Source organism: Phyllostomus hastatus, unplaced genomic scaffold (assembly GCF_019186645.2).
Source record: "Phyllostomus hastatus isolate PE091 unplaced genomic scaffold, TTU_PhHast_1.1 phas_scaffold_78, whole genome shotgun sequence".
Taxonomy (NCBI): domain Eukaryota; kingdom Metazoa; phylum Chordata; class Mammalia; order Chiroptera; family Phyllostomidae; genus Phyllostomus; species Phyllostomus hastatus.
The window spans coordinates 115,022,857-115,037,288 of NW_025334041.1; the positions used below are offsets into that span (position 1 = coordinate 115,022,857).

The window sequence follows — 14,432 nt, forward strand, 5'->3', positions numbered from 1 at the left end:
TGATAGCATGAAGGATGGGAGAATAAAATCAGAACTGAAGGTTTCTAAGGTCTTTATGTTATGCAGAAGATGTCAATATGAAGAGATTAACATTAGATGTTGTTAAATAAAATTCCTATTTTAAGTGTAACCACTAAAAGAGAATATATTACAAACCTTCTAGAACACTAGAGGAAAGAAACTGGAATAAAGAAAACTTGAAAAATCCAAAAGAAGGCAGGGGAGGGGAGAAAAAGAATAATAATACAAAATGAAAATGATATATTAACCTCAATCCCCACAACTAATGTGGATTGTCTGAACTCACCATTAAAATGCAGAGACGATCATTCAGCTGTGGCCAAAAAAAAGGGCCATACACTAAACCTGACGAGCTCAGGGGAGGGCTGCGCGGTGGCCGGACAAACTCTGAGAGCGAAGGTAACCACTCACGATGGTCTGAACATAAAAATTCCTCATTGGAAGGGAGTCATGGCAGGTAGTCATGGCCTGGGCCGGTGGCTTCCCTGACAAAGGTCTGTCTTTCAGTGAGCCCGTCTATGGTCCTTTTGCATCTAAGATGACACACCTTGAAATGTCAGAGTCCTCTTGTTTCCTAGCTCCCTCCGGGTAAAACCACCTGGCGTCAGAGCACGAGGCCGTGGAGCTCCTCATTGCTGTCTTGCGCACATTCCCTCTCTGTGCGCCGTGATGTTGACTAGCCCTCCCCAACTGTGTAAAAGCACTCAGTTTCTCTCCATTTTGCTTTTCATCCAATCTCAGTGATTTCTCCACTTTGCTCTCTCCCACCCCCTCAATCTACCACCAGTGGAGTTCATGTAGCCCTCCTGACAGCTCCTTCTTTGATGCTAAGAGATAAAATAAGCTGCGAAAGCCATTCTCCAGAGCGTTTTCACAGTCCATTGGGATTTTGCTTCCTGAAAATTGTCATCATTGTGGCTCAAATAAACTCATAAAAATTCTGCACAGGTTTGGGCCTTTCTTATGTCAACAAAATAGCAAACAGGAACATGGATCTATTTTTAATCAGTTCAGCTGCACTGGTGTGCGGGGTATGTGTGCCTATGTGTGTGTGCGTGTGTGTGCATGTGCGTGTACATGTGTGTGCACACAGATAAAAGGAGCAGATACCTCTCCCCTACTCTGCCTCTTTTTACTGCTTTTCTGAAGCCTTGAAATTAACGGAAGGAAAGTCCTCTTTACCAAAAATAACAAAGGGGACTGGTGCGGTGGGGAGGGAGAAGGGGAGGGAAGTGGAAGGGAACTGGCAAAGAGAAATGAAATTTCCCTGCTGTGACTTCAGCAAAATGGTAAATGGGATGCATGCGAGGCTGTCTAACTGAGGCCCAGCTGGCCTGCAGAAAACGCTGAGGCCCTTGGCGGGGAGCAGGGTGGGCTCCCATCAGGGGCCTCCCAGCTCCTCTTCCCTAGAAGGGGTCTGACGGTGAAGGGGCCTTCCCTGCACGGTGGGGTCTGGAACCTCCGAGAAATGTGCACGAAACCTACCCAGGCCACACGGGACAATTCACCCATTTTTCCACAGAATCTGCAACACAAGATGGGTGGTTCTAATCAATCTTGTCTGGAAAACAGATGGAGACTTCTTCCCAGAAGTGAATTCTTCAGCCTTTTCCAAAAGGAGCCCACGTGGCTCCTCCAGGCTGCGCACCTGGCGGCAGCCCTCTCCCAGCCTCGGCCGGTTTTATACGTGCTGAGGTCTGTGTGCAAGGGGCTGTGCTTAGACCCCAGGAGACTGGATGTGGTCCTTGCCTGGAAACAGCATCTTCCAATGCCTCTCCTAGCCCTGTTACCTAGGCACCTGTGATACTAGCCTGATCCCTGGGATGCTGAAATAGAAATCAAATCTGATTAAGAATCAAAAGACTGGATTTCTTGTGCCAGCTCCGACCTCACCTAGTTGAGGGATATTGAATGCATCACATCACCATTATGAGTCCCCCCTCCCCTAACAGTCAACAAAGTGGAAACAGCAATATCTGTCTCGTGAATTTTTCTGGATGGCAAATGAAATCATATATCTGAAAAGGACTCTAGAAGCCCAGAATGTATTGAAGGAATGTAAAGTATGCTCACTTCTTACATTCATCTGTGGATGGACATTTCAGTTGTTTCCACTCTTTGGCCATCATGCGTGACACTTCTATGAGCATTGATGTGCTCCAGAAGGATTTTTTTAAAAGCACAAAACATGGCTCAAGGAATTTATCATTAAGTCCATGAGACAAGAAACTCCTGGGAACATTAACTATAGAGACAACAATGGCTGGATAGATGAAAGAAATAAAACTAAACACCATGTGATTAAAAATATCAGAGGGGACAACAGGCTCAGGTGGATGGGGTTATAGTTTTCCGTGGCAAAGAAGAAACGTGGATGTTTTAAAGCGAATGCCCTACAAGCCAGAGAAATTGGGAGAGGCTCCAGAGTAGGGAGGGGGTAAGCAGTTGGGAGGGAAGACAGTGGGTTCAGGTGCAGAAAGCGCTGCACCGGTGTGCCTCTTTGAGAGCAGGTGGCACGGCCACCCAGAGGGACAGCCCAGGTCCCCGCCAGAAGAAGTCACGGGAGACGTAAGTCACAGGAGTGCATTGTTCTCTTGGCCAGACTCTCGTGCCTCGGGCTACATACCTGTCCTGACCGGCCTGTATGCCCCTGAATTCTCTTGCTGATGAGTAAATGTAACCAGTGGCCCTACTCGACCCAGATTTCGTGAACTTGACTGAGGGCCAGTTAATGCCTGACTCTGTCCCCCTCTCCTCATTCCCGAGTGATTAGAAAAGGCAGTGGAAACAAATGCAGGATCCAACAGTTAGTGGCACTCGTGAAGCTATTAAAAAACTGGCTTGGAAAGCGCACTTTACACGGAAAGACTAGTGGCACCCACAGCCCCTGCCCTCCTTTTTCCCAGGCTGGGGGCTGGGGAGAGGGGCCGGTTTAATGACCCAAAGCTGGGTGCCCTAGAGCCCCGCCCTCCTCCTTCCCTCACGAGAACTGAGCGAAGGTGCACGACCTTCTGTCTCATGTACCAACATAGTTCCTTGCATTACAACCTCTCTCTCCACTTCCCTTTCTTCTACTTCTCGCTAAGTGTCCCAATTCTACTTAGGGAAATCTTACCCTACTTGGAAACTCAAAAAAACTCCTAACCATGGCTACCCACTACAGACAATACTGGAGATACACCGTCCTTAAGGAAAAGGCAGATCCAAAGCTTAGAAGTAAAATGACAGAGAAATGAAAAGTTCCTCCCCACCTAAGGGTCAAGTAGATAAAGCAGTCTCCTTGGAAAAGAATTCAACCTATTTCCTCATTCTTCTCTAGAAAACTTGCTTTCCTACCAACATTAACAGACAAAATAATACAATTTAGCTTTTATGCTCTTCCCAGCACCTGGTGTAGCACCAGGCACTTTCCAGACGCTATACCAGTGCTCAGTGCTGGTTGCTTTGGACATAAGGAGGTTGCAGGGTGATTCAATATGTCCTTTTCTGTTTGGGTTAATTATTAATATATTATTAATGTAACATAATTAGTAACATAGTATTAATGTGTGGTATAATATATTAATGAGAAACAGCGTGTTACTAATGTTTCACTGTCAATGCATTTTAATAATTTAGTAATGCACGTTTATAATAAGTTATAATGGTTTAATAAGGGATACAAATTTAACAGAATGCATTGTGAGTACATTGTAAATACATTGTAATAACTTCACTGTAAGTGTATGTTATTTTAGGTGCACATATTAGTCACTATTTATGGCTTCGTTTCCACGGGACAAATGAAAAGTGAATTCAGAGGGCCAAGAACATTCTTAAAAACAAGTTTTTGGAGCACTACCAATTTGTAAATCACGCAATGGGTGGTCATTATTTACATTTTAAATGTCTTTAACTTTTTTTTTTGATTTTATAACTTTCTGACTGCTTTAAATCTGGCTTTATAACCAAACCTGCTGGAATAAGAAATGAGCCCAAAATACGGTCGTTCCAGCTGGCTGCGACTCATTGCCAGCACTTCAGGGGTCCTTGTTCCAGGTCTCGGCCATCAGCGGGGCCGTGAGGACCTACAATGTCTCCTAGCTGTATCCACTTCCACCAGTTCTATTTTTGTAGCTCCACATTTAGCACACAGGGCTATCTTTATCATTCCAGCTGACTGCCATGAGAATCCCCAGGGCAGGGTAGTTACACACGATTACTGAAGCATACTTCCTACCCTTCAAATAAAACAATGCAGAATGCAGAAAAGACCTCAGCAAGCAGTCACAATGTCAGAAGTGCGTGTGTGAGAATTGCTAAAGGTTTCTTTCTTTGGACTAAATTGTATGTATGGGTAAGAGCACAATGTCTACAATGCTTCCTGGAAGTTAATTTTAGTCTGTATAATGTAATCAATTTCTATGTCTAAAGTCACTTGAATACATCATGATAAAATCAAGTTTTCTTACAATCACATAGTCCAGATTTCAAAATGAGGAGTTTTGTGTGTTTTTTTTTAAACTTCTATTACCCTTATTCTCAACTGAGGAATCCATAGTTGCACAACCTAAATAAATAGTTGGATTGTTCGAATAGGCCAGAACTCAAAAACTGCCCATTCTTTGCAGGCAGTTATTCAGCTTTAGTTGATACATGTAAGAGTGGCCAGCTGACAGAATCCTATTGGAGAAGACTCTGAGTCTTGAACAGGTAGCAGAACCTCACAGTCCAAACTTCAAATGCTAGCTTTGTAACTGGTAGCGCTATAGCTCTTCTGTTTAGATTGGTACCGTCCAGTAAAATAGCCACTAGGCCTCTGAACATATTGAGCACGTGAAATGAGCCTTGTCTGAACTGCGGTATGTAGTAACTATAAAATACACACTGGGTTTCAAAGACTTGGTACAAAAGAAATAAGGTAAAATATATCATTAATTACCTTCCATATCAATTGCATGCCAAAATGACAATGTTTCCTATATATTGGTTAAATAAACTACGTTCTTAAAATTAGTTTTACCTCTTCATTTTATTTTTCAGTCTGGCCCCTGAACACATAAGATGGCACGCACAGCTGACATCTGTGGCTTACATCACACTTCCCTCGGACGGCGCCGGCCTAGAGGCCTCGGCAGTGGAGAGCAGGACCAGGGAGGGGTCCTTAGCCTGGGAAGTCAGAGCTGCTACAGAATTTTACTCCAGATCAGGCTTATGAGAGGAGACTCTGACTTAGAATAAAGGTTAAAGCAGCCCCTGTATGTTCAGTTCTCCCATCCAAAGAATGTTCATAGTACTCCACAGAGAGGCGAAGTGTCTTGGACACAAGCAGGAGAGAAATGTGACCTTAGCCTGTGGAACACCTGCCTTGCTTGGCTCTTTGCTAGTGGATAGCACAACCCTCATTTTCATCTCGGCCGTTATTGATTGTGCTCGTTTCACCACATGGAAACTGGAGAGTGAGTCATGAGTTCACTTGTTTTGCGTTTTCGCTGTTTGTTCCCCCTCCATTGCTGCCAAAATGAAGACTAGGAATTATTTCACAGGAAAGAAAAACATGAGTTTATTTTTTAGAAGTTTAATGGAGCATAAAACTTTTAAGACTCTATGTGTGCACAACAAGTGGCTAGTTATTATTATAGGAATATTATTCTTGAACATGAGCACAGAGGGTTTACATTAACCCTGAATACTAATATGCATTAAAAAACTCAGTACCAAACCCCTGATGTGGGATTACCAGATTCCTGAATTAAAAACATATTGGGGCTCATTGCTGCCAGCAAAAAATTGGGTCACCGTTGGTGAAAACAGTAGTGATTTCAGGAATACGTGGAGGACAAAACAATAATATCTTTGTAGTGTTCTGAAACTGCTGCACGAAACCAGCTCCGTTGCATTTCCCAGTCTGATTTGCTGACCATCTTGTCTACGCATAATTGTTTTCTGCCATTCATTTCCTCCAATTGTCCATTATTACTAAAACAATTACGAAAAAAAAAAGAGTATGTGTGTGTCTTTGTTTCCTGTCGCTGATGAATGCAGTGAAGTCATAGACAAGGCTAGTGCATCATAATCTTTTCCATTACAATGAATTATGCTGTCACAAACAGGATACAGCTCTTTACCGGGCAGAGAGGCTGTAAATGGGGTTGAATTAGCACAAACATGACTGTCAGCCATGACAGCAAGAAATGACAGCGCTGGGGCTTTGCTTTCTACTTTTTAAAAACAAGCTGGTTTTTGTTCCTGGTGATAAAAGTAGTAGATGCTTATCCTGGAGACAAAGTAGAAAATAAAATCGTCATTGCCCCACCAGCCAGAGATTCCTATTATTAATATTTCAGTATATACATTTTTAGTTCTTAACTTTTTTGATATGTACACATATTATTTTTAAGAAAATGAGATCATGTCATATATATAAATTTTCCCTTTTCTTTTTCACTTCACATTTATAATGAATAGTTTCCAATGCCAATAACTATTTTAATGTAATTTAATGGCTATATACAATTCCATATTATGAAATATTATTTAACAATTTCCCTATTTTGTATATTTGTCAAAAATTTGGCTGTTACAAATAGACATTCTTTTACATACATTTTTGTCTCGATCTATGACTATTTCCTTAGGATGTATTCGTAAATGATATTCACTTTTTACTAAAACATATACTGTATATTTTTAAGTCTTTAGAATAAAAGGTCTAGGACATTTTCTTGACAATAAAGACACACATGTGCATTAAAAAATTTTTTAAGCACCCTGGCTGGTGTAGCTCAGTGGATTGAGTGCGGGCTGCGAACCAAAGTGTCCCAGGTTCGATTCCCAGCCAGGGCACATGCCTGGGTTGCAGGCCACGACCCCCAGCAACCACACATTGATGTTTCCCTCTCTCTCTCTTTCTCCCTCCCTTCCCTCTCTAAAAATAAATAAATAAAATCTTTTAAAAGAGAAAAAAAATTTTTAAATTGTTGTTTGAGTACAGTCGTCTCCATTTCCCTCCCACCACTCTCCCCACCTCACCCACCCCAGCCTCCCACTCTTGATCCCACCTCCCTTTGGGTCCTTTATACATGTTCCTTGATGACCTTTCCCCTTCTTTCCCCCATTATCATTAACAGTTTAATAACCAAACTTCACACATGTGCCTTCCAAATAAGATAAACTAGTGAAACACATTTCTTAGAAAATGTCCCATGTGCACTTGAAAAGAATGTAAATTCTGCTACTTTGGGATCAAATGCTCTAAAGATATGAATCAAAGCTACCTGGTCTAGTATGTCATTCAAGGCTGTTGTTTTCTTATTGATTTTTGGTCTGGATGATCTACCTACTGACGTCAGTGGGGTGTTAAAATCCCCTACAGTGACTACGTGTGGTGAATCTCTCCTTTTACATTCATCAAGTCTTGCTTCACACATATGCACAGGTGCTCCTGCACTGGGTACGTGAATGGTTACAAGGGCTGTGTCCTCTTGTTGGATTGCTCCCTTCATCATTGCATAGTGTTCTTATTCATCTCTTATTATACATAGGCTTTGTTTTAAAGTCTGTTTTGTCTGATATTAGGATTGCTACCCCAGCTTTTTTTTTTCATTTCCATTTACATGAAATATCTTTTTTCATCGCTTTACTTTCAGTCTGTGTATTTTTTTTCTGAAGTGGGTCTCTTGCAGACAGCATATATATGAGTTTTGTTTTCTTATCCCTTCAGCTACCCTATGTCTTTTGAGTGGAGCATTTAAGCCATTTACATGTAAATTGATTATTGATAGGTATTATTTATTGTCATTTTATCCTTTATAACTACTCTTCTCTCTCCTTTTTCTTTCTTTTTCTTAAAGTAGACCCTTGACTATTTCTCATAATGCTAGTTTGGTGGTAACAAACTCCTTTAGCTTTCTTGTCTGGGAAGCTCTTTATTTCTCCCTGAATTTTAAATGACAGCCTTACTGGGTAGAGTAGTCTTGGTTGTAGGTCCTTGTTTTTCATTGCTTTGTATTTAATCCCTTCTGGGGATTGAACTTAATCACTTTGTATGCCAGTCCCCTCTGGCCTTAAATATTCCTCTTGAGAAATCAGCTGACAGTCTTATGTGAGCTCTCTTGTAGGTAGCTAACTGTATTTCTCCTTTAAGATTCTTTCTTTGTCTTTAACCTTTGCCACTTTAATTACGATGTGTCTTGGTGTGGGCCTCTTTGGTTCATCTTGCTTGGGGCTCTCTGCACTTCCTGGAATTGTGTATCTTTTTTCTTCACCAGGTTAGGGAAGTTTTTAGTCATTATTTCTTCAAGTAGGTTCTCAAGCCCTTGCTCTCTTCTCCTTCTAGTACCTCTGTGATGTGGATGTTGTTACACTCAGACTATCCTTGTTTTTTTTTTAATTCTTTTTTTTCTTTTTGCTGCTTTGATTGGGTGTTCTCTGCTACCTTGTCTTTCAAATTGCTGATTTGATTCTCTGCTCCATTCAGCCTCCTGTTTAGTCCCTCTGGTGTATTCTTCATTTCTGAGACTGCATTCATTTCTGACCAACTCTTTATGCTTTCTATGTCCTCTTTTATGCTTACTATCTTTGTTTAAATTCTCACTGAGTTTATCCATTCGTCCCCTAAGTTTCTTTAGCATTCTTATAACCATTAATTTGAACTCTGTATCTGGTAGATTGCTTTCCTCCATTTTATTTAGTTCTTTTTCTGGGGGTGTCTCCTGTTCTTTCATTTGGGTCATGTTCCTTTGTCTCCCCATTGTGGCTGCCTCTCTATCTGTGTCTGCATATTAGGTAGATCTGCAACGTCTCCCAGTACAGGGAGCCGTTCTGCGTGGCGTGGGAATGTAGCTCAGCCCCCACTCAGAAAGGCCAGTGGGGAGTGAGTTGGCACACGGGAGCCACACCCACAGAGAGGTTTTCTCATGGGGAATCAGGCCTGCATTGTACCTGGGCTGCTATGAGGCTTGCTTTTGCTAAAACTCCCTCACCCTGAATTGAGGCAGCAAATGTTTACTGCATATCTTTAAAGTAACTCCCTAAAGTCTTTGTGCTAAACCTCCCAAGTATGGAGTGTAACCAGTTCAACTACCTTCCCCCTTGCATCTGAAACATCCTTTTCTTTGAAGTCATTAGCAACATTCTTTCCTTTGTTATCTGTAAAAGGTAATCACCTACAGTGAACCTGTGCCTAGTAAATGAGGGCCATCCTCAATCTAATATAGCCAGAAAAGCAATAAAAACCTGTCCAGACAGGGGTCCGGGCCCTCTCTCTCACTTAGAGAGCAGCCATGTCGTCCCTTTTTCTCCACAGGACTTCTGTAGTCCGTGTGAATCCGTCTCTTGCAGCCACAACACACAGATCCTGCCAGCCAGGATCTGCATCATCCCAGTGGTTGTAGGGTGGTCTTATACAGTAGGTGTCCCATGGAGCACAGTCTTCCTCTCTACCCAAGCAAGGTCGTCGTGGAATGTCCTTTTGTATGGGTTATGGGAGCCCTCCTGTCACAGTTGAGTCTTGATTGCTATTGGCCCTTCTGTATGTGGGGTCAACTCTTAGGCTGCCTGACTGTGGGGATCGGCCCAACCACAGTGCATGAGCTGCTGTGCAGGTGCTGACCCCTGCCAGAATTTGCCCTGGCAGGGGCAGTCTCCCTTTGGACACGCCACTTGTGTGGCTAATTGGGTTCTGCTCTGATGTGGTCTGAATCCTGTCACTGGGTGTGTTAGTCTGGGTCCTCTCAGGTCAATGTCAGATGTTGCCTGTGACTGGCTCTGGGCAACCTGTTTGGAGCTACAAAGCGATCCACAGTGTATGGCTCTCTCTGCTGGGCCTGGGTGTGCGTGGGAAGAGCCAAACTACACACCAAGGCCAGCTTCCACCAGCACTGAGCCCAAGGCAGGTCAGTAAAAGGCCCAAGGCACCCCAAGATTTGCCTGTCTGTGCTCGAGTTGCGTGAGGTAGGTTCTCAGTGAGTCATGAGGTATGGCAGAGTAGTATTCATCTGACTGATACAGATTCAAACTCAGTGCCAGTGCTGGGTCTAAGGCCATTCAGCAAAAGTCCCAGGGCACACCAAGGCTAGCTGCCCCCCCGCCTGGTCCCTGAGGAAATTTTGTGGTGGAGCAGGGTGTCAGGGACTTATTGTCATGCGGCCAGCAGAGTACAGCAGGCCCAAACAGACCATGAATTGGCCGTGTAAAGGGAGGGCTCTGCACCATTCAGGAGTATGAGGGGAAATGGACATTGTGTGACTCTTCCTAGAGCCACACAATGGGGTCTGTCCCAGGTTCTGCGCAGACCTCCGATAGAGCCGCAAACCCAAGTCCGCTTCGCCCTCCCCCTGCCGGAGCCCAGGGCGAGTGGCTACGAAGGAGAATTTGTGTGCTGGCCCTTAAAGAGGGCACCTGAGTCTCTAGCAGACTCATCTTTCCCTGCTGGTCAGAATCCCTGCTGATTTTCATAGCCAGATGTTACTGTGGGCTCCTCTTCCTGGCTCTGGTGCTCTGGGCTGGGGAGGCTGGCTTGCGGTTGAGACCCCACGCTCCCCAGGGGGCACCTGTGCAGCTGAGATATCCCTCTGGAATCTCAGCCACTTCCTGTGGGAGCAGGGCCAGCCCTTTCTGCTCAGTGTGGCTTCTTCCGTAAATCCTAGTCTTCCGTTGGTTGGTCAGGTCGATTGCTCCATATTCCAGTTGTAATTTCAGTTTGGTCCTGGGAGGAGGTGAGTGCACCTTCCTTCCACCTACTCCACCACCATCTTGGATCTCAGCAAGTGAAATACCGTTCATGGCCATAGAGTTTGAGATAAATCTAAAATCGGTCTATTCAAAACATATTTCAGGTCAAGCAGCTGTTAAGGGTGTACGTAATTCTACGAAGTCCCCTATCAGAATTCCCTAGCACAGTTAGCCTCCAACCATCTAGGAGCCCACAGATGATTTTGCAGTGATTCTGTGAACTCTCAGTTTCCTAAGGAGCTTCTAGTGGCAGGTTGTGCTGTCCCTGACCTGGGCTGAGCATTGTCACCTTGTACTGCCACTAGAGGGCAGCCAGGGACAGAGAGAGGAGTTTAACACCCTTCTTGGTTTTCTCTTCGGCATAATCTTTGTGTCACCAAATAAGCGAGGAGAAATTACAAATGAGGCACTGAAGGGAAAAACAGTCTCAGCAATACACAAATAAAAAAAGTCTCTGTGTATAAACTATTCCTTTTTCATCAGAGAGATTAACCAAAAGATACAGATTTCTGAAGACTGCTACCACTGGGAACTAAAGACCAGTAATCTTGTTAAAAATTGGGTTATAGCATGAGCAGTTGGTGCCCTTAGATATCTGCAGATGGAGAAAGCAAATCCAGAGTAGGTACTCGACCATCTCTTTGAGAACTGGCAGGAACAAGGGCTTTGGCCCCATACGCGCCAGGGTTCCATTTTCCATCTGTCCCTCCCTAGTTAGGTAACCATGGACAATTTGCTTAACCTCATCGGTAAACTGTGGCGAGCAATGGGAACTGCTCATCGGTGGCCGTACGTCATGGAGTGGATACAAAAACCTTGGCATACAGTAAAGGCTCAATGCATGTTGGCCCGTTGCTGCCATTCCTGCTTCTCGCCTCCCTCCGGAGCTGTTTCCCATTTCCAGCTATCTACTTATCATGTACACCTAATTATCCCATCCCTGCCTCAAATTTAACATGTCCGAAACAAAAATCCTCATCTCCCTTACTAACTCCCTGATGTGCTGCAGTCTCTTTGATTGGCTGTTTCTTTCGAATGGACATGAAACGTATCCTCCTCTCCAATACTTCCCCTCCTTCTATAACCATATTCAATTAGTTTACAAAACAAGTCGATTTGCTCTCTAATGTGTTTCCATCTGGTTTCTTTCTATTGTCACCAGCCAGTGCCCAGGCCTCAGAGACCAGCTCTCTTTGCCCTCCAGTCCTGCCTCAAATGGGCAGACCTTGTTGATGTCATTTCCCTTCCCAAGACCCCTCAGTGGCTCCCCAGTGTCATTAAATTAGATTGTAAACTGCTCAGTCTGGCGTTGCAGTCCCATCCCCATCCCGGTCTGGCCCCAGCCTCCTCCAGATGCTTCTCCCTTGCCCCATATGCTCAGCGCCTCTGCTCCTGTCAAGCCTGGCTGACGCACAATTCCCTGGAATAGTTGCCAGATTCAGGAAATAAAAACAGGACACCCAGGGAAATGTGAATCAGATGAACAAACAATGTTTTGTGTAAGTAGGTCCTATGCAATGGGCCTCACACACACCTGTGCAGCAGAACATACCTTTACTTAAAAAAAAAAGTATATGTTGTTGATCTGAAATTCACATCTAAATGGGAATTCTGTGTTTCCTCCAGCAACACAAGGGCAATGTCCTTTCCTCCAAGGACATTCCTGTCTCTGCCCAGGCATGCGGCTCCATTCTTGTCTTGGATGCTCTTACCTCCTCCTGTTCCCATCAGACCTCCTTCTGCCCTTCAAGGCCCAGCTCAACCCCCAGGAAGCCTGCCTGGATCGGGCTTTTCTTATCTGGTATTCACTCTCTACCTCATTCATTTGGTTCCCTATATAGGATGTCTTGTGTCCTCTGTAATTGCATTATAAGTAGGAGAATTTAATAAGCCACCATTTGGTGGTACGGTGCTGTTGCTGACCTGTCATACAGGATGTGAGGGGCTGAAACCATGGGAGAAAAACCTCCAGAGGCCAATAATCTGGATTTAGGGGGTTATAGGCATGAAAATCAATATGCAATTCCCTCTCCCCACACAGCCTCAGGCCAGGTAGGTATGGCTGCCTGACCTAGGCATGATTCTCCCTACACCCCACTCCATCACATCCTACAAATGATGGGTTCATTTGCTGACAATCCAAATTTCTCACCATCTCACACATAGCCTCAGTAATGTGATTTCACTTATATTTAAACGTGAGGGCCAGGGGTGGCTATGCTGTGTAACCTACATACACATAGTGATTATAGCAGATATGCTGGAAACCAAAACATAAATTTCTATTTAATTGATAGAGACGTTTTAAAAAATGGCATATCCTTTCCCCCTCCACAAATTACCAAATTCTAATAACATGAAATAGTCTCAGGAGTTTGACAGTTCATCAAGAAACCTGTGAAACTATGAAGCAATTCCCAAGAAACCTATTTTACATAACTGGCATTGCATGGATACACTGAGAAGCATCTGTGAGTATCTAGAAACCAATAAACAACAGAAAGAATTTCTAAAAGTGAAAAAATATATCCCTGGGATAAAATATGTAACTTACAGTTTTATCTGTTATTTACATCTTCAATAGTATTTCAAACATTTTTATTCTCACAATGGAAACATACAAATGTGTCCAATGAGAAAGTTGTTTTGAAACTGTAAGGGGAAGGAGCTCAGCGTTCACAAGCTCGCTGCCGGCAGCGTCTCTATCACTGGACCCATGGGGAGCGGCAGTGAATTAGGTTACCTCAGATCGGGCGCCGCGGAAATAAGATGCAGAGCTGAGGTGGCAGCGCCTGCCTGTCCTGGAAATAGGTGCTAAGACTTTGCTTTCTTTGATTCCTGAGATCCAGCATATTTGTCCAGATTAATTTTATTTCCCTCTATTTTTAGCAACCTGAATTTAGCTAAAAAATATTGTTCTTTCTATTCAAGAATATTTATATTTTGCTGCAGTTTCCATGGAATAAATGATAATTAACTAATCAGAAAAAATAACCTTTAGGTTCTCCCAGGAAAAGAAAACAGCCACTAACATCCACACTAAGACAGACCGAGCCTTGGCCTCCTGGGCCAGTTAGCGTCTGCCTGGCTCCACTTCTCTGGCTTCTGGCTTTGCTATCTTATGACAGATTCTAAACATACCAATCTCAGACCGGGAGAAGCCAAAATAACAGCAACGTATTTCCTGCTGTTCTTCCTTTTCAATAAACCACCAGAGCCATACTCCTTTGTTCAACATTGTGGTGACATTCATCAAGCTATTCCAGGACCCAGATGTGGATACTGTCAGCAGTGGGTGCAAATTTGGTGCATCATTTAAACAGACGGACGCACTCCTTTGATGTCAAGGAATGCGAAAGGAATCTGGGATGCCCCGAGGAGCTTTTCAAGTCTTTGTGGGCAACTGTCAACTCTTCTTGGATTTCATCCATTCCATTTCGACCTTTCACTTCCAAAAAGTGACGCTTTTCAGGGCCCTCAGAAAACACATGCTGAGTGAATGTTTTGCGATAATAACTTAAATGTAAATAGTTATTGTGAACAGTTTATCTCTGTGGCTGTTCAATACTGTGTTTTATGCTTCTAAAAGCTTCTCCTTTGTCTGGAAATGAATGTGCAGAAGAAGCTTTGTATTAAAAAAAGGAAAAAGAGAAAAAACATTTCATCTCCACACAAAATTAAAATTTTAGTTAAAATAA

At 43.5% G+C, this 14,432-nt stretch overlaps 1 protein-coding gene across 4 annotated transcripts in view; it reads right to left on the reverse strand.

Annotated features, from left to right (window-relative positions):
* The window catches only part of RASGRP3 (RAS guanyl releasing protein 3), a 102,749-nt gene that overhangs the window by 87,619 nt on the left and 698 nt on the right, over positions 1 to 14,432 (reverse strand). The gene's annotated exons all lie outside the window — the stretch shown is intronic.